The sequence below is a fragment of the Malus domestica genome, chromosome 16 (genome assembly GCF_042453785.1).
Source record: "Malus domestica chromosome 16, GDT2T_hap1".
Lineage (NCBI taxonomy): Eukaryota > Viridiplantae > Streptophyta > Magnoliopsida > Rosales > Rosaceae > Malus > Malus domestica.
Window position 1 is genome coordinate 31,879,859 of NC_091676.1, and position 14,074 is coordinate 31,893,932.

Consider the following 14,074-nt stretch of genomic DNA (forward strand, 5'->3'; position numbering starts at 1 on the left):
CCCCAAGTATTTTTCATGAGTGCTCTCTAATGAAAGTGAGGGAGTCCCTTTTATAGAATAAGGGCTCGCTCCTCAATACATAAGTGATGGGCTAGAGTCCCCCAAGTATTTTTCATGAGGCCCAGTTGAGGCCCAATATATGGTACATAATGTAGTCCCCCAAGTCTTCGGTCAATCGAGTTTGTTGGCTGGAGACTTCAAATTGAATCCATGTATGGGCCGAAGTGGTGGTTGTTCGAAGGCAGTATTTGTATACCCTGCACTGAAGCTTTGTAGGTGAAGCTTTGCAAGTGAAACTTTGAAGCTAGAGCTCTGTAAATGAAGCTTTTGAAGCTAGAGCTCTGTAAATGAAGCTTTTGAAGCTGATTGACATGAGTGATGCTCATGAATGTTTATGTTGATTGACATGAGTGATGCTTATGGATGTTGTCATGAGTGATGCTCATGAATGTTGACATGAATGATGGTCATGAATGTTTATGTATAATTGTCATGAGTGATGCTTATGAATGTTTATGTATGAATGACATGAGTAATGCTCATGTATAATTTGGAGTACTAGGTGTATTTTTGATCACCTGGTTGGCGGCATGAAGGGGAGTACAGGTTGTACATTTCATCACCTGGTTGGTGGCATGAATGGTTAGTTGCCAAATTAGAGTACGGGTTGTACATCTCATCACCTGGTTGGTGGCACGAATGGCTAGTTGCCAAATGATACTAGAGTACGGGTTGTACATTTCATCACCTAGTTGGTGGTAATAGCGGCGAGTTGCCGAATAATTTTGGAGTATTGGGCGTACTTTTGGTCACCTGGTTGGTGGTAATAGCGGCGGGTTGCTGAATAATTGTGGAGTACTGGGCGTACTTTTGGTCACCTGGTTGGTGCTATTTTGGGCTTATGGGCCTTCGCTCTTCATGTTGGAAATGTGCCCTAAAGCCAATCATGTGATGATACTTTACGGACATTTCACATGTTAAACTAATCTAGTTTTACATATAAAGGGCAAAGATTATTGTTTGAGCCGTCTCATATAAATGTTATATGCTTAAACGATAAAGTCCAAGGAATATGTGATTGGGAGAATGTAATCTAATGAAGTTAGATTCATGAGACCATTCTTTCGTAGACACATCTTAAACGTTCCTGATCATAGGATTGCCAATTGGGCATTGACAGTCCGTTAAGATCAGTACGTACTATGTCTTCTCTCAGGGAGAGTGATCAGTCTCGAATCATTGGTGTGTGTGACATCAAGACAAGTACGGTAGGTGCTCAATAGAGAATGAGTTCACTGAACGCGATCAACGAAGAGTTCTCATATTCCATGTCACATGAGAACTCATGGTTGGGATAATGCAAAGTAGTCCTTTAACCTGAGGCATCATAGTTGTCTTGTGGTTAAGTCCTTGATCTTTGATTATGTCAAAGTCACTCCATCAGGAGGGTGTCCACGGCATCGTTGGGGTCAAGCCACTTATCTATGGAGACAAGTGAATGCGCAACAAGGGATCTCTAACCTTCAAACCGTTTGAGGGAGAATACTCTCTGATATGATTTGAATCTCTGGCCAGAGTATGAATGAGATTAGGGAATGCGTTCCGAATCACATTCAAGGTAATCATATAAGCACAAGACACACATTGGATGGTAGACATGAGAAAATAAACTATCAAACCAAACAATGTGGTCAAGAGTATTAGATTAGAGAAAGACCGTATTGCATTTGTAATCTCGAACTGAATAGATTCTCTAACCTCTTCTGATTAGCTTGGATAACCATGATATGCTGCTAGGTGTCACTCATGGTTTGTGGAAGCCCTAAACGTGTGTAATCACTAAAGGGAGAATTGAAAATAGTTTCAATTCACAATCGATGTAAAATGGTTTTAATCGCTCACTACCTCGCTAAAAGGAACCTAATGGATCGCACACCATAAAAGGTAGAGATTGGAGATTAAACGGAAATGAGTAAGAATGATTAAATGGTTTAATCATTTATTTATGGCAAGGATTAATTAATATGTTAATTAATCAAACGAATAAGTTCGTTAAATGACTTCGGGATAGTTTTGGACCTTAAGGCTCAATGGGCTTCGAACGTCAAGCCCGTTAACTTAAGTTGTATGACAATTTAATGAATAAAGATTCATTAAAGCCCAAAAGCCCAAAAATCCCTAAATGGCCAGCCATATGGAATGAATTAGGGTTTTGGTTGTTTAGGTCACTTAAAGAAGTGACTATATAAATGACTTTATAGCCAAATATTCATTAAGGATTATAATTTTGGGGGAAAATTGGTGAGAATTGTCTCTCCATTTTATCTCTAAAGAGGCCAACACCTTGGAGGGTACATCTAGCAATCCTACTACTCCAAGGTCACTCGTTTCTTCTACAATCTAACCTTGGTGAAGAGACTTAGAGGTTCTCAATTTTGGGAACTTAGAGAACCTATTCTTCCATCCAAATCCATGGATCTAAGAAGCAAGGAATGAAGGCCCTATCTCTTTGGGTGATTAACCTTTGCTTATGCAAAGAGGAATCTACAAAGGTATTAATTTCAACTCACTTTGTTTTGAGTTGATTATTGGTTCACCAATCTACTAGGCTTTGAATTTCATGGTAATGTTTTGTTTTTGAGTGCATACAAGCATGATTCCGCCTTTAATTGTTAATTGCATGCTACATGATGTTGCTCAAATGAACATGTTTTCCCAAAAGATTTCCTTCACTTCACAACATGCCAGCCCATTTATTTTGGGCTTTGCTATTTTTTTATTTATTATTATTATTACCCTCTGATGGGGTTTATACATATTACCCTCTGATGGGGTTTATACAGATGTCTCCGAAAGATAAAAATAAATTACATCATTCTGGTAGGGTGTTTTTTCCTTGCTTTTGCAGTGTCCCCATGTGCCTCCCCTTTGCTTTTGCTTTCGTTTTCTCTATAATGACAGTTGCCTTGGACAGCCTTTCCGACATCACCCATTTGCTTTTCTCTGGCTTTCAAAAAATAGGAACATGCATCTTGGTGGTCGACAAAAGCAAAAGTATAATCATTTCCTTTCTCTTTTAGTTTATGCTTTTGTTTCTGTTTCTCACTTTTCTCTTTTCTTTTTATTTTCATAAAGTCTGTGCCTTGCTTTAACATAAGTGCAGGTGCCTGGGGTCCATCGCATTATTTTGTTCCTTTCCCTTCCATTTTCCTCGTGCCTTCGCATCCTTCCCCATCTTTTTTAGTAATTTATCCGATTAGAGGTCGGAGTGATTTTCTGGGTTTACCACTGTACTCCGTGCACTCCACCACCTGCACCCGCCGTCGACTAGCTCGCAGAGAATCAGCTTCTCCGGCGACCAAGGGTTATGCAAGTACACCATCTCTCTTTTGCAGCTCTTGATGGGGTTTCTTCTGGGTTTTAGATTGAAACCTGCATAAAAACTCCAAATGGGTTGAAAGATGTCGGAATCGCAATACTGGGTTTCGATGGGTTTTTACCGTTTCAGAGAGAGGCTAACTCTCCGATGACAGCCATCATCCCCAGCAGCACAATCATTGCCTTGAGCGCCGCTGACCCACTTGAAGCTTTGTCTCCATTCTTGGGAGTTGAGGGCTCGTCTGCCGAACCTAAATTGAATAGGAGGCTAACGGACAAGAGGGGGAGAACTAGGATTTGTAGCTGCAGACATCGTTGGCAATGGCGGCTCCGAAGTCCATTCACGTCGTCTATCGTGTTTCTCGCAAAGCCCAAGTAAAACAACGACGGTGAAGATGTCCCTCGAACCTGCGCTGTCCCCCGAACCTTCCAAACCCAGATCGAATATCAATCAAGAAATTGATGGTGGTATAGGAGAAAAGATTGCATCTTTCCAAGAGGGTGTTAATGGGTTCGTGGGGTTTGAATCTAAATTGGGTTCAACGGTCGACTTTTGTGGGTTTTCGTTGTCGATGGTGTCGGTGTCTGGCTTCGTGGAGCAGCGAGGGAGGTAGCAGGGTGGGTAGCAGCGAAAGGAACAAAAATCGAGATCCAGCAGATCTTGAAAGAAAGAGACGGCTGTGGTAGCGGGGTGGATTACCACTGAATCTCTCTTTGTCAGGCCTCTTTGTTTGCTGTTGAGTTCTTGTCTCTGTCTTCGAACTGCAAAAAAAAGGGAGCTGAATCCGGGTCGGGCAGGGTCCGAGTCCGTTAAGTTGTACAGGAAGATGGGCGAACCGCTTGCTGCTGGCTGTGAATCTGGTGCAAGTAAGAGCTCTCTGATTGCCGCTTTTGGTTCGCCTGAGACCGCTTCTAGTTCACAGATGGGCACACACGTAAACACAAAAATCCGGCCTTTCTGAGAAGGAAATAAAATATGGAAATATATTTGAGAAAGCTTCCATTAAATTATGCAATCCGCGAGGAGTATAGAATGGAGAGAGAGAAAGAGATTTTGGTTCTGTAGGTGTCGTGTCTGGGCTGCTTAGAGAATTTGACCAGAGAGAGAGGTTTTTGAGTTTTTTGTGATTTTGCAGATTCACGGCGGAGATGAAAAATTGAGAGAGAACCAACATAGCTTTTCATGTCGTTTCCCACAGATGACGCCAAATGTTAATGCATAAAACCGGAGGTCTTGGAACAACGTAAATCCGACCGTGAATCTGCAAGTAATGTAAATGACACAAGATGTATCGTGGTTCATCCCAAGGTTTGGGCTACATCCACATTGATTGTATTGTATTTCTCTGAGAAGTGGGGGAGAGAGAGCTCTAAGAGTGAGAGCGTTGAGAGGGTGAGGAGTCCGTTAATAGAATAAGGGCTCCTCTAATTACATATTTGCCCCTTCCTTTATTACATAATTACATTTAAGTTCCTCGAGTATTTATACGAGGTCCTAAATATGGTATAAACAAGTGCATATGCTGATACAAACTTTCCAGGTCAGTTGAGAGTTGGTTTGCAATATGGATTCTTGTTTGGTTTAATTGATACTCGAACCGAATGTATAAGTTGTAGATATTTCCCACCATCGATCATTGCACATTTACAGATTCCGAATTGTCAGTGTACAAGTGTATTTTGTGATTTCCAACAAAACTGAGAGCAAATGAATAAATAGAGGGTGAGAAAATCCCCAAATCGATTAAAAAAAAGAGAAAACTAACCAAACAGTGCAGGAAGATTTGTAAACTAATTATGGCCTCTCAATCCCAACATGCAAGTAGATATAAATGCAAGTAATAATAAAGTATTAAGATTTGAGTACAAAATCAAAATGACAAATCGAATCTGCAAGCAGATATAAATGTAAGAAATAATAAAATATTAAGATCTGAGCACAAATTCAAAAGATGACTATGCAAGCAGATATAAATGCAAGAAATAATAAAATATTAAGATTTGAGTACAAAATCAAAAGGACAAACTAACTCATATGAACATGCAAGCAGATATAAATGAAAGAAATAAAAACAAATATTAAGATTTGAGTCCAAAATCAAAAGCAAGAAGTGACTCATCTGAAGGTGCAACAGAGCATAGATGATTGTGAGTGAATCATGGACTGAGGAACGACGGCTATTCACGATCCCCACCCTTCCTTCTCTGTTTCTCTCCCCGCATCCCAACGACCCATTCTCTTTCTCTCATGGTCACCTTCGAAGCCACCAATTCAAAGAAAGAAGGGGGATTCCAGGGAGCTAGTGGTTGTTTGATGGAGTTGAGGCTCGGCGAAGTGGTGAATTGTGATGTGGACTCAGGCCTCTCAGCCTCTGGGTTTTACGGAGAAGGGGAAGATGGTGAGGGTTGAGAGAGATGGAGAGTTGGGAGAAAGAGAAAGGGTTAATTAGTTAAAGTTGAAGACCCAAATTATAACAAAGATGAAGCACAGCAGCAAACAATGGCAGAAATGTAAATAATGTAAAATGGAGGGTCCATTTTAGAATAGATTGGCAAAATAGTAAATATATGGAAATTTGGTCAAAGACAAAATTACTCTCCTAACTTTATTAATTATCATCCAACCCAGCCCATATCAGATGGGTTTCTTGCAAATAAGATGAAATTGAGTCGCATTTGTTTCACTGTAGCCATGAACAGGCCAATTGCCCTCAAACTTTAGAATAGATAATGTATTGTATTGAGATTTTTGGTGTCCAATCTAAAAAACCCAGCAAAAAACTTTGCTTTTTAGTAAAATTTGGTGGTTCACTGGAAAAGATTCAAGGGTGCTAGAAAAAATTGGTGGTGAGGTTATAAGAATATACATATTGTTAAACGTGTAAAAAAAAAAATCATATTATGTTTGGGATTTTGAGCAATTGGGTGTGCTCAATTACTACATGAAATTCAAAAATGCAATTCAGAATTTCAATTGAGATCAAGATCTGATTGTAGAATTTGGGTCATGTTTGGTTGTGCTGAATCGGATTTGATGGAGAATTTCTGATCGTGATCAAAATCATGGGTTTTGTTTAAAAATGAAATTGGATTCAATTATATATAATACTTTTAGAGAATGAAAGTGTCATAAGAGAAGCACCAAAAACCAAACTCAACTTCCGGTGACTTCAAAGACAAGAAAGGTTCGAGCTTTGGGAGACATATTACATTTCTCTGAGAGTTGTTTTGAGATAGGTGTGAGACTTAAGGCCATTCATAACCGAAGGAGGGTCAGAGGGTTCTTTTTAGCCCTATAGCCTTGCAACAATTTATATTTTAATGAACAGTGACAGGCTATTTCATATCATCTCCAACCGAGGGGGCCAAAGGGTCATAGGCCAAACATAGCCTGTGACAAAAAACCATCTCCAATCGAGGGGGCCAAAGGGCCATAGGCCAAACTTAAATTATTATTTCAATTTAAAGACTACAACAACTTAAATTTAAAAACTACAACTTAAATATTAAAGACTACAACAACTTAAATTTAAAGACTATAATCATCATCATCATCCGCCATTGTAGGAGTATAGTTGGATGTAAACAACTCCCATCGGGCCATAATTTCCTTCTTTTTCTTATCAAAATATGTCTTACTCATTGGAGTGTAATCCGAAGTATTCCTTTGCATGTTCCTATCATCCATCTATTCTTGTATTTGTTTTGCCCATTCTTCATGCCTATGGTTCATTTCTTCTACGGCAAAGACATTTTGCTCCGCCATTAATCGCAATGAGGCCGCCATTTCCTATTGAAAGGCTCAACCATCCTTTACCTTGCCCTTTTCCTTCAATTTTCGGGCCTTGTTTCATCCCGTAGCCCTAGGTATGGAATCTTCACCTGGAGACGGATTTTCTACCCTTGTTTCTTGAATGGTAATAAACCCACCCTTCACAAATTTCCCAACAACCTTGATGACTAAAGGGTTTGGAGTTGTCCTCCATATACAATTCCTCCGCTTGGCATACCTAGAAAATATAATTACAAAAATTAAAGGAAATTAATTTATGAAATTAAATGTAATATAATTAAATATTTAAAATAACTTGTGAAAACACTTACTTCATCATAGTAATTGGCTTCATTTTCATGTCTGCTTCCGGCCTTTAACACTGCTTGATGCCATTTATTCAAACTTGGATGAAGATATTTTTTCCATCTTGAAGAACAACTTTCGTGGTTTCGGGAATTCGGTGGAGTGGTGCCTTCGTAGAAGGCATAGTACTTTTTGGACGTACGAGTCCAAACACCTTAACTTGTTTGAGAACTCTCCCTCACACTATCTTCCGAGACCCATCTATAAGCCCTGCAAAGAGCTTCATCTTCTTGTCGGGTCCAAGCCTTAACTTTCATTGCAAATGTGGCCATTTGAAAATTATTGGAAAAATTGAAGGAATAATTATTGGAAGAGGTAAGAGAATAGAATATGAAGAATTGAAATAAAATGAAATAAGATAATATGGAATGGTGAAAATTATGTGAGAAACGGTGTATGAATGGTTTAGGTATTTATAGGAAAAAAATTAGAAATTTTTTTATTTTAAATTTTGTCTGAAAAAAAATGTCAAATCCAACAGTAACCTGACGTCAACATGATGTCAGCTAGCCGTTGCTAGCTGGCATCATGTTGACGCAAAGTAGCCATTGGGGTTGAAAGTTTGGGTCGGCCAGGGGTTGGCTAGTTGGCTCCTTTGGGCCAGCTGGTGAGCCTGATTTGCTGGTTTTCCCGGTGGGGCCCAGGAGCCCTTTAGCCTAGCCCTCGACAGTTTTCGTGTCATTTCGAGCTATTTTTAGCCCTATGTCCCTCTGGCCGGATCGGTTGGAGATGGCCTAAGCACCACGTTCTATGAATGCACCACAATTCATGCCTTTTGGTGCAGCTTTTCTCCTTAAACACAATTCCACCTGCAATGGCAGATTAGTTTTCAAGTTTCGAATTAGTGTGCAATTATAGAGTTTTGTTGAAAAAGATGTATATATTTTTCACCCATATTTTCCAGGACAAAGGGGAAAAGAATCAAGGAAATGGTATATGTGAGTGTTTGATCATCCCATTTAATGTAACATCACGTGGAGAGTGTGACACTGATTGTGGTTTGTGAACACTACTGTCAAAAGAAGAGATAAGGTTAAAAGATGTGTTTGTGCTCACTAAATTGTTGGTTTTTGTAGAGACAGCTTCTGTTATTATTCAGTAGATCTTTGCTTATTCTTAAGTGTTTTTTGCTTATTCTTTTAACAATTAGTAAGTCGGCTATGTTAGAGGGATATAATCCCCACTCATAGTATAATGTTGTTTTTGGTAATTAATTCTGCAATAGTCTACAATGATAATCGTAGTTGAATTGCATGTATGAAAATTTGGCCTTTTGTATGGAATAATTGTGTGATTGAAAATTTATAGTATTTTTTCCAATTTCCAGCTTTGAATTCACAGAAAGAGGTAGTTGTCATCGTTCAAATTCAATTTCAAATAGTACTTCTGAGCCCATTATTTCGTCGTGGTCAGGTAAGGCTTAAGAAAATAGTAATATCAGTTTTTAAATAAACCCTTTTGTTGAATTTGAATATCTACATATTTGATTTTGGTATTGTATAAATAGGATTTTTAATTTTAGTCTTGAGTAGGACTTTGATTGATTGTGCATTATGGGAGGAAATGTAGATTGAAAGTGTCTGCTTACCGTGTAAAAACCACGTTAACTTTTCAACATTTGAAGTACAATACTTTAGGAAAACACCATATTTATAAGAATGGCAATAAATTAAAGCATGCAAGTCTATCAATACCAATAGGCTTGTAGATATAGTCATTAGTAATCACTGTTCTAAAAATCCCCGCCTAGCGCCTAAGTTGCGACTCACTTAGACAAAAAATAGATAATTTTCATTTTGCATTTTATTTTTTCAATAAATTGTAAGAGACTTGTTCAATACTTAAATGAACACACATTATATGCTTGTTCCTCATATTTTCATTATGTTCCAATACTTCATAACATATATGTCATTCTATTTTGTAGTTTATGATGAAATTGTATATATTTGAAGTATAAACAAGCACTTATTTACACGAAATATAATAGATTTACTTAAGTCACCTAGCTGCCTAGGCGTTGGGCCTCAGCCCGCCGCCCGACTAGCGCATAGCGTCTTTTAGAACCTTGTTAGCAAATGCTTTTATGGTTTTCTTTTATGTTGAGAAATTGGGATTCCTTTTAAAAGACTTTATTGATTATATGGTTAGGGAGTACTTACTGAAACTACAGCAAACCTGGCAGCTTCGCTTTCTTTATCAGTCACTAGAAGAATAGTAGAAGTGGATGAATTTATGAGGGTTGACTTATAGATGACTACCATGTTCACCGTTACTATTCAGGTTCGTCCAAAATCATCTCTCTTAGTAAATAACACTTTAAAATCATCTCTCTTAGTGCAAACATGTTATATGTAAAATAATATCACCCTAAACGATCCTAAAACTGGCGGCATCGTGCGAGGGGCTCAATTGCTAGTAATAAATATGTTTGTACCATACTTGACCAATCCCGAAACTACTGAGCACCGGTCAACGTTATACCGTCAAGGACCTATAAGAGTTTCCCTCCAACCAGGAGGCCAATCACAGCGCGACACGTGTCGACATCAGAATCCAATCATAGCACGACACGTGTCAACATCAGAAGCCAATCACAACACGATACGTGTCAATGTCAGAATGAAACTAGAAACTCTCTTCTATAAATAGAGATCATTCTCTCACAATATTTCCTAATGTCATTTGTACTAAATCATTCACTTGTACTCACTAAAGAAAAGCTTGAACCTATGTACTTGTGTAAACTCACTAAAGGAAAGCTTGAACCTATGTACTTGTGTAAACCCTTCACAATTAATGAGAACTCCTCTACTCCGTGGACGTAACCAATCTGGGTGAACCACGTACATCTTGTGTTTGATTCCCTATCTCCATCCATTTACATACTTATCCACACTAGTGACCGAAGCAATCTAGCGAATGTCACAAACTTAACACTTTCTGTTATACCAAAGCCCTCACTGATTTTGTGCATCAACATTTGGCGCCGTCTGTGGGAACGACACTTATTCCCACTATCTTCAGCTTTGTTAAGCTGGTTTCCACCATTCGTACACTCTCTTTTGACCAGACATCCCTCTCCAACATGGGCAGCGAAGGAAGCCATATCACACAGATTGACACCCCTCTTACACCTAGTGCGAAACAACGAAAGAAGGAAGGAAAGAGGTTTAAGCTAAAGTCGATGAGCTAGAAGCTCAGAACAACAAGATAGCAATGAAGAATGAGGTCTTCCAGGAGCAATATGAGAAGCTCTTTGAGACGTTCCACGAAACTAGGCGTACTCAAACACGCGAGCTCGTTGCCCCTATGGACATCAACCATTATCTGGGTGCCCCCCAACACGGAGGGTCACCTCCCTTCGACATGAGTATCCCTGATAAGGAGCGAGCTAATCATCAAAACATTGATCAACATGAGACTTCTCTCAACCCAGATGCTTCGACCCGAAGCAGAAGAAGTGGAGGAAGACACCTCCTTGCATAAGGTTTGGATGGATCGAAAGCCGTTTATCATGACTGCCGAGACTTTTTAAAGCAATGTCGAGATAATCCCCTTCACATATGCTCGAAGATCAATAACTCTAAGGGTTTTTGAAAGACTCGATCCCCTCCCATGACCCAGTCCAGCTGCCAATCTAGGGAATGAACAACAGGTCCCAGAGGAACATGAAGGTACAGGGGACTTTGAGGTATTCTGACAGACTCGCCCTAGAAGTCAATATGGCAAGTCCAAGAAAAAACCACATGCCTTTGCTCAAACTTTCCTACTTCTAAGAGGTGATGGAGACTTACGAAAGAAAATTTCAGTGGTACATGACTCCACTCAAGACCCCCTTGTCCTATATCTCCTTGGGGAAGTAAACAAGTTGAAGGCCGAACGTCAGGCCGAGATACCTGACTGGAACCAACCCAGGCCTGGCTCTCTCACAAGAAGGATCCTCGACACCCCTTCAAGCGAAGACAAAACAAAAGCTTGGTTTACAACTCTATACTGGAAGGGAGAACCAAATTGAACACCTTAACATTTTTTAGTCCACCATGGCATATCGGAGCGATGTCTTCTCTTCCCCTTAACCTTCTCTGGTGGAGCTCTAAACTGGTATTGACATCTTCCATATGAGACAGTAGACTCATTTGAGGAATTGAGAAAACTGTTTGTCTCTCAACACATCTTCCAGACGGATCGCTTGCATTCTGCAGATAACTTGTACACTATTCGCCAGAAGCCAGACGAGTCACTACGAGAGTATGCCGGTCGCTTCAGCCATGAGTATTCTCGCTACGCTAAGGCAGATGACAAGACCGCCCTCAAGGCCTTCATGGCAGGCTTACGTGATTGTTTCTTCAAGTACATGATCAATGCCAACACCTGGAAAAGTTACTCTGAGGTGATGGCATAGGCTTATAACCATGCCTCCACCGAAGCAAGGGCATACCAAGGGAATCCCCATATGGTTAACCCCTATCAACAAGTGGGAAGTGAAAGTCAAGTTCTACCAAGTGAGGAGACATTGGCCATTCAGACACCCATTGCATCATCTCCTACCTCAACGTATCTGTCTCCTGGTAAGATGAAGGATTTTTACTCTCAGCAAGCCCATTACAACAAGAAGGATAAAAGTTCGTATTAAGACAACCAGGAGTGAACGTACCGTCGACTATTATGACTATGGGGCCAAGCCTCACTCTTCCAAAGTGGAGGACTAGGTACTGAAGGAAATACTATTATAAGAAGGCATACACATTACAAATGTTTTGACTCTCAACCGCTTGAGATCTTTTGTCACACAAGTCATTCGGCAAATATTTAAAGAATAGGGAATTCGGACAACTTCTTCTAAGTCTTTTACGTTCCTAGCACTGAAACACTTGGTCTACGCTGACCTACCCTTATACTACAACTCAGAGCTTCAACATGCGTAATTTGACACAAAGTATGTGATACTAAGTGTTACAACCAACATGGTTCACATATCAAAAGCATGGATCCCTTCATGCATAGCAAAACATTCATAAGCATCACTCATATCAATCAATAAACATCATACATTCCAACACATTCATACATAAACATCATACATTCCAACACATCCATACGTAAGCCAACCATGCTTCGAAAGGGTTTAACATACTTTGTGTCTTCGACACTTGCTACAATGTGCCTCGACACCTTGCCCTTATTCTCACCAACCAGGTGATGAAATGTAAAGAAGGAACTCATCTTCATGCCACCAACCAGGTGATGAAATGTACAACCCGTACTCTAATATCATTTGGCAACTTGCCACTCATGCCACCAACCAGGTGAAGAAGGAACTCATCTTCATGCCACCAACTAGGTGATGAAATGTACAACCCGTACTCTCATTCATGCCACCAACCAGGTAATGAATGTACAACCTATACTTTAATATCATTTGGCAACTTGCCACTCATGCCACCAACCAGGTGAAGAAGAAACTTATCTTCGTGACACCAACCAGGTGATGAAATGTACAACTCATACTCTCCTTCATGCCACTAACCAGGTGATGAAATGTACAACTCGTACTTTCCTTCATGCCACCAACCAGGTGATGAAATGTACAACACGTACTCTAATATCATTTCATAATTTACCACTCATGCCACCAACCAGGTGAAGAAAGAACTCATCTTCGTGCCACCAACCAGGTGATGAGATGTACAACCTGTACTTTCCTACATGCAGCCAACCAGGTGATGAAATGTACAACCCGTACTCTAATATCATTTGGCAACTTGCCACTCATGCCACCAACCACGTGAAGAAGGAACTCATCTTTGTGCCACCAACTAGGTGATGAAACGTACAACCCGTACTCTAATATCATTTGGCAACTTGCCACTCATGCCACCAACCAGGTGAAGAAGGAACTCATCTCCGTGCCACTAACCACGTGATGAAATGTGATGAAATGTGTGATGAAGGAACTCACCTTCGTACCACCAACCAAGTGATGAAAGCAACTCACCATTCATTCCACCAACCAGAAAATGAGTGGTACAACTTGTACATGTGAACTCCTAGCATTCACAAATAATCAAAAACCCTCAAGTTTTACAACTCAACTAGGGGAGCACTTATGCCCAACAAGAGTTATAATCACCAACAAAGTCTTATTGCAAGCCAACAATAACTTTAGTGCATGGCATACAAAGATCAAGCTATTCAGCCCTCTTACATTTGCTTCAGACATTTCTCCTTTGTAACAATGCAAACACTACAACTCATAGAAAGCTTCACACACTCTTGATCAAGACAGTGTAAAGCAAAACCAATTTACGGTGCCAATAAGAGCTTCATCAATGGAGGGCAACCAAAATACTCAGAAGCTTTAACACTCTTGATCAAGACAATGTGAAGCAAAACCAATTTATGATGCCAACAAAAGCTTCATCAATGGAGGGCAACTACAATTTTCAAACCTTCGAAGCAAATTCAATTTATATGGTTCATCGAAACCTTCGACTACTACAAGGTGTGGCTTGCATCACAATCTCTTGCTCAACAGTGTGGAAGCAAAATTTGTAT

General features: G+C 39.9%; 1 long non-coding RNA gene across 1 annotated transcript; it reads right to left on the reverse strand.

Moving 5' to 3' along the window:
* Positions 1-2,686: 2,686 nt before the first annotated feature.
* LOC139192922 (uncharacterized) lies at positions 2,687-4,529 on the reverse strand. Its single transcript, XR_011577480.1, has 2 exons — positions 3,501-4,529; positions 2,687-3,432 (listed from the first exon to the last, which is right to left on the reverse strand). It is a non-coding gene; the product is annotated as an uncharacterized lncRNA (long non-coding RNA).
* Between the last annotated feature and the right edge of the window lie 9,545 nt (positions 4,530-14,074).